At 35.2% G+C, this 12,917-nt stretch overlaps 1 protein-coding gene across 2 annotated transcripts in view; it reads right to left on the bottom strand.

Annotated features, from left to right (window-relative positions):
* Positions 1 to 10,739, bottom strand: part of PlexB (plexin B) — a 305,515-nt gene extending 294,776 nt beyond the window's left edge. For both annotated transcript variants that reach the window (XM_089106186.1, XM_089106185.1), the window contains exon 1: positions 10,621 to 10,739. The gene's annotated coding sequence lies outside the window, so the exon portion shown is untranslated. The remainder of the gene's footprint in view (positions 1 to 10,620) is intronic.
* Positions 10,740 to 12,917: the final 2,178 nt, after the last annotated feature.

Genomic DNA, 12,917 nt, shown 5'->3' on the forward strand with positions numbered 1-12,917 from the left:
CTATGCTTTTGGGATGACATAACCCCATAGTCCCTGGGAAAAGGGCTGTAAGTTACAGAATTTGCCTATTTCCACGTAATCTATAGTATTTGCGAGAATCTGTTATTGAGAAATATACAGAACTCTTTTTGAGGGATTTTCTGCTGGGAGGAGGGAGTTTCCATGGGGGTATTTTTCGTGTGAAATTTTCCGGGGAAAACTTTACATGGGGGAGGCAAGGAAAGGAGATTTCCTGGTATGATTTGAAAAACGGTCAGAAATTAAATACAAAACAAGTTTTTTTAAACTGAGAATAAGGACCAACTGACAAAGTATTTTTAAAGAACTTTAAAACTTTTGCATAAAAGGCCAATGGTTGAGAAAAGGACAGTCCCCATATATAAGGAACAATTTCTGTTCGTATTAAGTTTAAATGTTGCTCATTACTTTCAGTTGAATTTTTTTTTTTTTTTTTGTTAAATTGTAGTCTATGGTCCGTCGGATGTTGTAATGATGGTCCTGTCTTAAGACTTAAATCTTATATCCAAATTGGAATCCTTTCAACATCCTCTACAATATTTCAAGTATATAAGCTATTGAAGTTAAAGTCCCTAAACCTTTGTCATTGTAATGATGAATGAATCGACCATGAGTTTTCGGAATAATTCCACCCTATTCTTCTTTGACACAAATTTGGAGGGGTGTTCATAGCCCCTCTAAATAAAAGAAAAACATCTGGCACAGAGAATGTGCTGAGGTCCTCCAAGTCGGTGTGTTCCAACTTCTTTTTGTGCCGAAAAGAAGCTTTCAGTTTTAAACAATTAGAAGCGTAAACTTCAAATAAACGATAATCTCGTGCATGCCTACAAGTGGATATTAGGGGCTGAACTCCCTCACAAGCACGACCGTGCCCAGAAGAACCTTTGTCCCTCCCCCTTCTAAAAAATGGCATAATACAATTCATAAATACGCACTTGACAGCTACATAATTGTCAAAAATACCTTTCTCAATTGCTGTCCCCCGACCTACTAAATTAAAATCAGGGATATAGCGTCGCACAGAAGTATGCAAGACCCCTACCCACTCCTAGAAAAGCTTTTTCCAAATTGCATATGTTATACCTAAAACAATGTAGACTACTTGTGAAGTATCCTTTCCGTCAAGAAAAAATAATATTATAGAAGGCCAATAGCTCAAATGGATGGTAAAAAAGAGGACCAAAGGAATTTTAGAAGACACGGCCTAAATTTGATTTAAAATCCAACTGACAACATGGATGATTATTCTACCTTCTGCTCATTGAAAAAATCTTTCGAAACGAGCACTGACTCTGAGAGAACTTTCAGGACTACCCTTCTCCCAAAACAATCCCTCAAAACCGTTCCAATAATTTCTTCTATTTTTCGATACAATTGGCATATGTATTATGTTTTTTTCTTTAAATTCACTCTCACGCCTGAAACAAATTCACCATTAGCCACACTGTGCTATATTTTCTTCTAGTGTGAAGTAGTTCAATATTCAGTGAATTAAGCGAGCAAGATTATACAAGTAAAACAAGTGGCACATTAAAAGTTGAAGAAAACTATTCAGACCAGGTTCCCAACCGATTTCGGGACATGCCCACCATACGCCTTTCTAAAATCCTGGTACCCCTTCCCTCATGATTTTATTTTTTTATTCAAAATTTTGCGTGGATTTATATGAAGGATGCTTAAAAAATACTACTGAAAAATATTGTCTGAAAACAACACTTTTCCTAAAATGAATGACGTCATTACAATAATATCATATATCTTTTTGATCATAATGAATGTGACATCATTCACATGAATTTTTTTTTGCCCCAAAAGGCTCTAAAATACAGTCAGCCGAAGGGTGCACGGCCTGTCCCTGACCCACAAAATATTGCCATGCTCCACGTTGGGAATCACGAATTTAGATGCATTAGCAAAAGTGGACATCAACAAAATCAACCTGCAATGAATGAAGAGGGGAGTGAAATTTTTCAAAATAAAATATATGTAACAGTACCACATCTGCCAAGAAGGAATATTCCAGATAAAAGATGATTCACTCCATGTAAATTCAAATAAATGGGTTCAAGTTCATTTTGTTTTGTAGCCCCTCCCAGCATAGACTGGTCTAGAGGGCATCACCATAATTCTTGCCTTATCAGGTTAGTTTCCATAATGTGCTACTAAATTCCAACTTGGTGGCCGAAATTCTTCAAAAAATTACAATCCAAAGCATTGTTCCACACTAATCTTGCTTACTTCTAACAATATGGATAGTGAAAAAAAAACAGCCGCCAAACGTGAATTCTACTAGCATGAACCATAGAAATTGGCAAAATAAAGCATCACTGACTCCCAGTAAAAATTCGTGTCAGGATTTTTTATACTCCCTCACAGAATTGTAAGTTGTGTGAACCTTTTCCCCTTCCATGGCGTAGGCAGCATTAGGCATCATATTGTCTAGGGGGGGGCAGTCGATAGTGTGATGGAGTTTTATCAACTGCTTTTTCCAAACCATCTGCTTTTTCAGCCATATCTAATGTAAATTTGAAGGTCTAGGGGGGGAGGGGGGGGGAGCTGCCCCCCTGCCCCCCTTCCTACGCCCATGTCCCCTTCTCAGGTTTTAACAAAACTAATCCCCAGATAAATATAAGAATGCAACTCCATGGAAGTTTTCAACAGTTTGCCCCTCAAGGGGAAGGTAAACTAATCCCAGACAAGATGCTTCACCATTTCTTTAATTACTCAAGTCAAACAACTGTTTTCAAGAGATATCTGAAAAACCTTCAAATTTTATTTCTAAATTCTTTCTATTGTTATAAAGCTACTTCTAAATTATCCTCATATTTTTAATGTGTATTCAGGAGGTGATTTACAGTTGACAGTAAAAACTTAACAAAAGCCCCAATCAATTTTTTGCCCTCCAGGTTTAACCCCTCAAGGGGAAGTTTTCAAAGACAACTGTCCCATAATTTGTCCCTCCTATTATCAATCCATAGAGCCACAAGACCTTCCAGAACAAAAAAAAATAGTAAAAATACAGATATCCAATGTCATGTTTAAAGTGAAATATATACAGCAAATGAAGATAATATGAAATGAGTGACCACACATTGTGCATTGTGCTCTGAGGATTTCAGTGTCACACAAAATAGTGCTTAAATCTTATCTATGTTGTCATGTCTCAACCGTATATAAATAAATTATATTTCATGCCAAAGTCTGAGACTGAACAGTAAAGGTTTAATAAAAGGCAAAACCCATAAAGTCTCTTATAATAGGATCTACAAAATAAAGCTGCCTTATGTGATTAAAATATAAATTATATTTGACACAATAAAAAATTATACAAATTAATCTTAAAGAAAATGTCAAGAACAAAATAAATTTTAGCTCCGATAAATGTCTTAACGTATTTATATTACTTTTAATAGTTGTAGAGATTTTATCCGGGTTTGAAGATGACTTTTTCATTGAAAGAAAACCGTTAAAACAAAATGAATTTGACTTAATTTATACGTTTTCTTCAGGAAATGTTCTTGGCTATATTAACTAGCAATAAATGTTTTTTTTTTCCACGGGATTTCGTTTGAGCCGGAACTGAAACCGCATGGGAAAATAAGTAAAAAGCTGTATTTTTTAAATTTTGCAGTTTGTCATCTAAAATTTACAGCTATTTACATTTTCCGAATGAAATCTTATTAACGTTGAGTGAGTGGCTTAACTTTATATACTACTAGTAAGACGGACCTGCTATGGTGGGATAAAGGCATTCCCTCATTTACAAAAACAAATTTAACAGTTGGCCTGAAGATAAACTTATGGAATCAGACTCAAGCACATCCTCAACGATTTATTTCATTAGAGGGGCAGTAAAGTCGTCAAAACCGTACTTGCGTATTAGCCAGTACACACTCAAAAATTTATATCAGCAAGATCAGACAATAACCGATTTATAGCTGTCAGTATTCGAATTAGCTTAGGCTCAGTTGAAATATACGGTGTAGGTATATTTTTATTATATATTTAATAGCCTATACAGAGATGGTATTTTGGTTGGGTTAAATTATGTATTTAATATAATGCATTATGGGCGGCCCCCTTCCATAATTCTTCGTTGTAGTTTTCATAATTTTGTAACTAAAGCATTGTATTTTCATCCTATTTTGGTATATTTCGTTATGATTAGTCTAACTTCACTTCTCGAGTGTGTACTGGCTAATACGGAAGTACGGTCTAAACATCAAACTATGTGCAGATTATATAGAATTTTAAGCTGGAAATGATTTTGCAGGAAGATGGGGTGTATACATGCCTGATTTGAGCCCCCTTCACTGAGAACATAACATGCTTATCTTCTAAAATTTCGATTATATGTTTTGATGGTCATAGGTTAACGCTGTAAACCTTAAGAGAACACTAAAATATTTAATAGCGAAGGGGGGGGGGGGTAGAAATTAGAAATACATTTTATTGTTATATTTTCAAGTGTTTTTCTAAACATTTTAGAAGAAAGGGGTGCCACAAAAGAATCTCGGAGAACTTACCTGTGTTGCACGTCCTCGGAGTTAGTTATGAACAAGGCTTTTGGCCCAATATCAATACTAAAATTACATTGAACAGCTTATAAAAAAGGATTTCACACATTTTCAGCTATGAACAGTATCTTATAATCACGTACACGGTGGAGAAAAAGAAATTACTCCAACGAAAAAAAAATATATGAAACTATAGCAAAATTCAACACACCCTAACAGATCCGATCAACGTGTAATTCTCAAAATTAAATTTATAGATGGACGATTTCAGTCTTTTGCATTCGTAGAGAAAATCTAACACGTCAAAAGAAAATCTAACAGAAAATCTAACACGTACAGAAAATCTAACACGTCTAATTACTAGAATCAACATCATCAATGGATAAATTTTTTTTTTTTATTTAGATTTATTTTTTTTTCTTCGATAATTGCATCCATTCTAAGTCAATCCATTTTTTTTTCTATAGATTTGAGGTCTAAACACACTTTGGTAATAGCAATCCTACTAATTTCTTTCCACAGGGGTACCGCCCCTAGTCTCTAGGGACTAAATTTATCCGCCTTTTTATATCATTCGGCACTTCTTTGATATGTCAGTTCTGTTGCGGACATTCAATAGACTTATCTAAATAATTGAAATAAGAAATACTAGCTTATTTCTATAAAAAATAAAGAGTAAATTAAACAGTTCGTGGTAGTGAACTGTAAGTAAGGACGGACACATGGTAATAGTAACCGAAAATATAATCCTTGAAGCATTGTTTACAAAATATTTAAACTTGAATGTAAAAGACGGGGTTTAAGGAGGAACTAGTAGCCCTCATTCACATGCAAGAGAGCCTTGGGTCAAACAGCCCATAGTAAAAAAAAACTGTAAACAAAGAGCAACCATTGTCAACAGAAACCAAAATTATTAAAAAAAAAATCACGATGAAAACATATGCAACAACAAAATCTATGATTGACACTGATTATCCAAAATCCAGCACTTTTACAGTTATTTGTTAAAATCTATTAGCACACGAAAATGTGCGTAATTGTCAGAACAGGAAAAAATAGCCCAAGAAGGGATGCCGTCTTAATGGAAACTATGCAATGAAATTCAAAATAAGTGAGGACCTAAAGGCACTATCTGCAAAATGTGTACTTTCTCCTTTTTCTTATGAAGTGAATATGCTACCGTGAATGTCCGAAATGCCTTTTTTGAATTTAGTCAGTGTTACAGCTTTTTTCAGTTTTATGCAAGATTTGATGGTGACAGTGACGGATCCAGGGGGAGGGCGAGGGGGGCCCTAAAGTAGTGTAATTTACTTAATTAACGCAAGTTTGCGTTAAATAAACTTGCTCCTAACACAAGTTTATCGAATCGGCCTATTTTGCCCCCCCCCTAAAAAAATCCTGGATCCGCCCCTGGATGGTGACAGGTTACGTTAGGTTAAGTGTTTAACCCATTTCTGAGATTTATAGCCTAATTTAACCTTAAATTTTACCATTAAAGCTTGCATAAGACTGAAAATGCTGATTTGCAAAGCTAACTGAATGCAAGCAGGGAAAAAGGAATAAGCCTATCAAGCATATATATATATTAAATAAAAAAAACAAGTTTTTTAAACTGAAAGTAAGCGGCGACATTAAAACTTAAAACAAACAGAAATTATTCCGTATATGAAAGGGGCTGTCCCCTCCTCAACGCCTCGCTCTTTACGCTAAAGTTTTTTATTGTTTTAAAAAATAAAGTTGTGAGACAGAGTCAAACTTTAGCGTAAAGAGCGAGACGTTGAGGAAGGAACCCCCCCATATACATAATAATTTCTGTTCATTTTAAGTTCTAATGTTGCTTCTTACTTTCAGTTGAAAAAACTTGTTTTTTAAATTTAATTTCTGATCGTTTTTTAAACAATGCTGGGAAATCCGGCGCTCCCTTCATAGAAATATCCCTTACCCCGAAGAAACATCCTCCACGGAAAGATTCTCCCGAGTAACCCCCTCTTCCAGCCCCCAACCCCCCCCCCCACCAAAAAAATTCTTCCTGAAAATGTCTGTATACTTCCCAATAACCAATACAATATGCAAGCAATGGACAAAGTTCACAACTTGCAGCCCGTCCTCTAGGAACTGTGGGTGAGTAATGCACCCTAAAACACATATTTTTAAGGAGGTTGACTATATTTGGCGCAAAGGCAATTACGACCTGTCATTCCGGGGATTTTGAAAGACATATGGCCGTTAATGGGTAATCAGTAATACTCCATTTTTTTTGTCGCTTAAAAAAGGAACTAGAAATTTTATTTCCCGTTCAATTGAATCCTCCTAAGATATTATAGCACCACTGGGTCAATACGATTACCCCTGGGAAAAAAAAAACAAAAAACAAACAAACACGCACCCGTGATCTTTCTTCTGGCAAAAAATGCAAAATTCCACATTTTTGAAGATAGGAGTTTGTAGCTTCTCTGATACGCTGAATATGATGGTGTGATTTTCATTAAGGTTCTACAGTTTTTAGAGGGTCGTTTCCCATTTTTTCGAAAATCAGCCAAATTTTCTCGGGCGCGTAACTTTTGATGGATAAAATTAAACTTGATGAAACTTGTATATTTGAAATCAAAATTAAAATCTGATTCTTTTGATGTATCTATTGGTACCAAAATTCCGGTTTTTAGAGTTTTGGTTACCATTGAGCCGGGTCGCTCCTTACTTACAACAGTTCGTTACCACGAACTGTTTGATATATATATATATATATATTGGTCCTCAGTTTTATAGATTACGAGCAAGCGTTCGATTCTGTTGATAGAAGAGCTTTAGTAAAGGTTTTATCCTTGTATGGTATACCAGACAAATACATTAAAGTTATTAGTGCTATGTACGAGAATAACACTGCTGCGATTAAGGTATAAAATGAGGTTAGCAGCTGGTTTTGTATTAAATCAGGAGTTAAGCAAGATTGTGTTCTATCGCCCTTTATATTGATTATTTTGATGGACTGTGTCTTAAGGAGCAGAGGAAAGGCAATGGGAGACCACGGAATCAAATGGGGAGGAAAAAGTCTCCTGGACTTGGATTATGCTGATGATTTTAAGCATCCTAGATGAAAGTGTGAGCAAAATGAATGAAGTTTTAGAGGTTTTGAGAGTTCAGGGTGCTAGAATTGGTTTGAAAATCAATGTTAGGAAGACTAAGTCACTAAGGCTAGGAATAAGTGAAGATGAAAAGGTGACTGTGGGTAATGAAAAGATTGATCAGGTGGGCAGTTTCACTTATCTTGGTAGTATTATTAGTAAATACGGTGGGAGCAGTGAAGATGTTAGAAGTAAAATAGCAAAGTCTCAGTGTGTTTTTTCACAGTTAAAAAAAAAGTCTGGAAGAATAGGAAGATAATTCTGCAAACCAAGATTAGAATCTTAGAAGCTACAGTGATGACAGTGGTCAAATATGGCTCTGAAGCATGGACGCTCCGAAGAGAGGATGAAGATTTGCTATATGTTTTCCAGAGAAATTGCTTAAGGATTGTTCTGGGTACCCGGCTGACTAACCGTATTTCAAACAATAGGCTATACGAAAAATGTGGTTCAATACCGCTCTCTAGGGCTATAATGAAAGAAAGGTTGAGGTGGCTAGGGCACATTGTACGGATGAACGATGACAGATTGCCGAAGATTGTTCTTTTCGGCCAACCATCTAGGGCTAAGCGGAAAGCAGGTCGTCCCTGTCTTGGGTGGGAAGACGTCATAAAGAAAGATTTAAAGGAAACGAGAACTTCTTGGGCAGGTGTAAAAAGGGAGGCTTTGAATTAGCCTCAGGCGGCTTGGTGCTGCGGTGAGTTGTTAGCAGTAGTAGTATATATATATATATATATATATATATATATATATATATATATATATATATATATATATATATATATATATAGATTGGGGTGGAGGAGGATCGTGCGTAGCTGTGTTAGCCTCAGGCGGCTTGGTGCTGCGGTGAGTTGTTAGTAGTAGTATATATATATATATATATATATATATATATATATATATATATATATATATATATATATATATATATATATATATATATATATATATATATTATTTTTTTTTTTTTTATATATATATATATATATATATATATATATATATATATATATATATATATATATATATATATATATATATATATATATATATATATATATAGAATGCATAATACCTCAAAGAATGCATTTAAATACCCAAATAGTCAAACTCTCCGCGGACCTTCAGATAAATATAGCATAATATACTATAAGGGGGCTGCCCCCTATATATGAAACTACCTTTAAAGCATAAAATGCGATATCTGTTCGTCTTTGTTTTTAAAGTCGCTTGTTTGATATCATATGATAAAAATTGTTTTAGTATTTAATTTCTGTTCGTTCCTTAGAGTAGCCTACATAGGTAGAAAACTACATTGTAGGCTTAGCTAAATTTTAATAAACAATTGGTTAGTATTTTGGTTAGGTTACATTTTGCATGCAGCCCCACTATACTTGACCCCTAGCCCCCCCCCCCTAATGTCCAAATATACAGCCCAAATTCAATTTCCTATCTAAGCTATCTAACGTAAACGGCACAGCCTATATCCTATCTATCTCCCAAGCGTCTCAGTTGGGTAAATTTTTCGCAAATCGTATTATTGATTTACGAATAAAGAAAACATACCACTCGATACCTTTTTTTATACTCTTCCAAATATAACGATCATTTTTGTCGGAAATGAATTTTACCACCACCCCTATATATTCCAATTCCGGGTATATATTTGCACATGGGGGGGGGGGGAAACATTTTATTTCTTTTGCAAATGAGTAGTAAATTTAAACTTTACCCCCACCCCCCCTAGTGTTCAAATATATAACCTAATTTGGTATATATAGGGGTGGGGGTAATGTTACTTTCCGACAAAAATACTTATTATATTTGGAAAGAGCACATAAAAAAAGGCATCGAGTGGTATGTTTTTTATTCATAAGTCAAATGATATGATTTACGAAAAATTTACCCTCAGTTGTTTCAACCCTGTGGATCAAAATTCTCGAGTATGTACTGGCTAACAGATAAGTACCAACGCTACTTTAGGCTAACTACTTTCAGAGATAGACAAAAGCTCTTCATCTAGAAATAGGCTTAGGCTACTATATGCCTAGGCCTATGACTATGGGCGTACGGAAGAGGGGGGGGCAGCTACCCTCCCCTCTAGAACTTCAAATTTACACTAGATATGGCTGAAAAAGCAGTTGAAAAAGGTTGGATGGCTAAAAAAAGCAGTTGATAAAAGGTAAATGGTTGAAAAATCTGGAAACTAACACCTGGAATGAAATGACAGAATGGAATGACAGAATAAAAGTCAAAAAAGAAGCAATTATCCACAATACCTTGGAAAGATTTAGCTCTAGTCCAAGAAGATTGATGAATGCTGAAGTTTATTGAAGATTTATGAATTTTGGTGATTACTTATAAATAAAGATTTCATAGGTAGGCTATGATAGAACTTGCTGCCAATGTAAGGTCTTGTGAACTGCCACTATAACTTCAACCCCCGCCCTTCATTACAGAATCGGTTGTAAACATACCACTCGATGCCTTTTTATGTGCTCTTTCCAAATATATCTTTGCTAATAAACATTTTTGTCAGAAATGAATTTTACCCCAACCCCTATATATACTAATTCAGGGTATATATATGCACATTAGGAGGGTGGAGGTAAAGTTTAAACTTACCTTTCATTTGCATCACAAATAAACTTTCTGACAAATAAACTTTCAGAAATAAACATCACAAAGTTGTGAAGCTGAAAACAATTTTGCTGTACTTCATTTAAGCAGAAGATCTATTTTGCAAGGTTTCACTTTTATAAAACACATATTTTTAAAGGTCAGGACCCTCTAGAGGGAGAAGAAGTGGAGGCGGGTACTACAAAATACCTCCCCGGGACATACTTTAGCATGTAGACCCATCCCTGAAAGTTTCATTTTCCTAACCTAACCCCTTTCCAAGATAGCCAAAAGTAGAATTTTACCATTAATTGTTATCAATAAAAACCGAACTAACTTACTATTTTATGCCAAGTCGTTAATTGTTAATTATCCTGGGATTTTATAATTAATCCACAAAAATTTCTTCCCACTTCAAGCACTAGTTGAATACTAACTTTTAAAAAATGCAAAACACCGGCGCTCTGTTTACTGCGTCGCCTTAAGCGCAAAGCTTTTGAAGCCATCTATTGGATTTACAAGAGAAAAACAGTGAAGAACTCCTATAAGTAACCGTAATTCAAACGCCTTTTTCTTCTTTAGCGAGACGCGGAAAACGCTGAGCTTTATTCAGAGAACAAATTAACCATATCCAGAAATTAAGGCAAAAACAGGATATATGAGCAGATAAGTAAACAAGGATTTGTTTAAGGGGTAGGGAAAAAAACTTAAAGATGGTCAAAGTGTACGGTGAGCATGACAAATTATGCAAATACTATAAAAACTTTTTGATTTTGGAGAGATGGACACGAACACAAAGCCCCCCCTCCCTTCGCATGCGTGGCTACTCCCTGAAGTTCCACAAAACATTTCATAGCAAGTTCCTTTTCCTATAAAAAAAAGAATAAATATTTGGCTAACGTGTTGTGATCAGTTAATCACGACTATACTGAGTACATAGTTTTGATCATTCGAACGTTTGAAAATATTAAGAATGACGTTTTTGGCTTGGAACGAAAAATTTGCGTTGATCTTGGCCCAGGAAGTGATCCTTAGAAGTTTCGAGCCAAATGACACGTAAGATCACATGTTTCCCCCTCCCTTTCCAGCACAAAACATATGTGAAAACAAATGACAATTTTATAATTGATGGTCCTTCCCCCAGGGCCATATCGCCCCTGGAGCCATCAGTGGGTTCAATTCATGGAGATATGAGAGGGCGTGTTTTCCTCGTCTAGTAGAGATAATTTAATTTTTTTTTAATTTTATAATGAAGATACCGAAAACGGCATTTTTCAATAAAAATGCCAAAAAAGTCATGTTTCAAAATCTGGTAGGGGACTAAAAACTTGGGGGGCAGCAAATCCTCCCCCACCCCGCTGATGCTCTTAGGAGCTATTTTTATTTACCTTTTGGCATTTTTTAAACAAAATTGCTGTATCAAAATCATGATCGCAAGTTATGTGGGGTTACGGAAGGGTAGGGTAGGAGAAAAGAGAACGGGAGGTATTTACCCTCTAATGTTTAGGACCTCAAAATTCACGCCAAGGGCACCCATATGGGGCGGGAAGCTCCCGCCTCCCCCCTCCTGGCTGAATGATGCTGCCTTATATTTTATATTTTTGTTTTCAGATTTCTATTATGCAGCACTGGAAGTGCCGATTAGACCAGCTAAGCTCCCCCCTAAAATTCAGCTTATGGGCATCAATGATTCAGGCTAGGACTTTCGATTATACCCTTCAGAAGTTTTTACGACTTCTTTTTCCGTATGAAGTGGTCGAAACAAAAAGAAATAATAATAAATAATACTTGGAGACACATGGTTCTTTACTTACAGAGCACTAGAGAGAGGCCTTTGATAGTGTTCAAATAATCAACCCATTTACATCTAATGTTGAAACATATAACCTATGTTTCAACAGTTGAGGTTCCTTTAGGACCTGAATAGAATTTTTTACTTACTTCTTCAAGAGCATGTGCAAGAAATTTATTAAAGGGAAGATGTTTCGGAGGGCTCTCAATTCTTAAGGGGCAAATAGTTTAAATAAAAGGCTATGGGAAACCAAAACCCTGAGATTTGTTTTTTTTTGGGGGGGGGGCAAGGACTTTTCCTTCGTAAATATCTTTCCTCATCATTAAAAATTCCGAGTGGCAACTCTAGTCAGTGCTCGAACTAGAATAAAAATGTGAATATGCTGTCTTTTCTGAATCTTTAAAGTGACCCAAGATTTGACCTTAAAAATCTACAAGTAAAGCAGTAACATCTCACATAAGCTACTAATAGTGAAAAATGATAATTATACTATATATATATATATATATATATATATATATATATATATATATATATATATATATATATATATATATATATATATATATATATATATATATATATATAAATAGCCGTGATTGCAGAGGACAGCGTTTCCAATTCATCAAGACATTATAATAGAACTAAACAATATCAATGTATCAAAACTTGATATTTGGTCATCAATTTCGGAAATTTTACAATTCTGGAATAAAAGCCCTATAGGTATATACATTTAAGACGGTAGCCAAGGGTGGGATACAGACATCTCCGAATCCCATTTAACATCTCTTAAACTCGAAAAATCACTAAAAAAAATGCAGATTTTACCTTTATGTAAGACTA

Source organism: Artemia sp. Qi Xiang Cuo, chromosome 20 (genome assembly GCF_049724085.1).
Source record: "Artemia sp. Qi Xiang Cuo chromosome 20, ASM4972408v1, whole genome shotgun sequence".
Lineage (NCBI taxonomy): Eukaryota > Metazoa > Arthropoda > Branchiopoda > Anostraca > Artemiidae > Artemia > Artemia sp. Qi Xiang Cuo.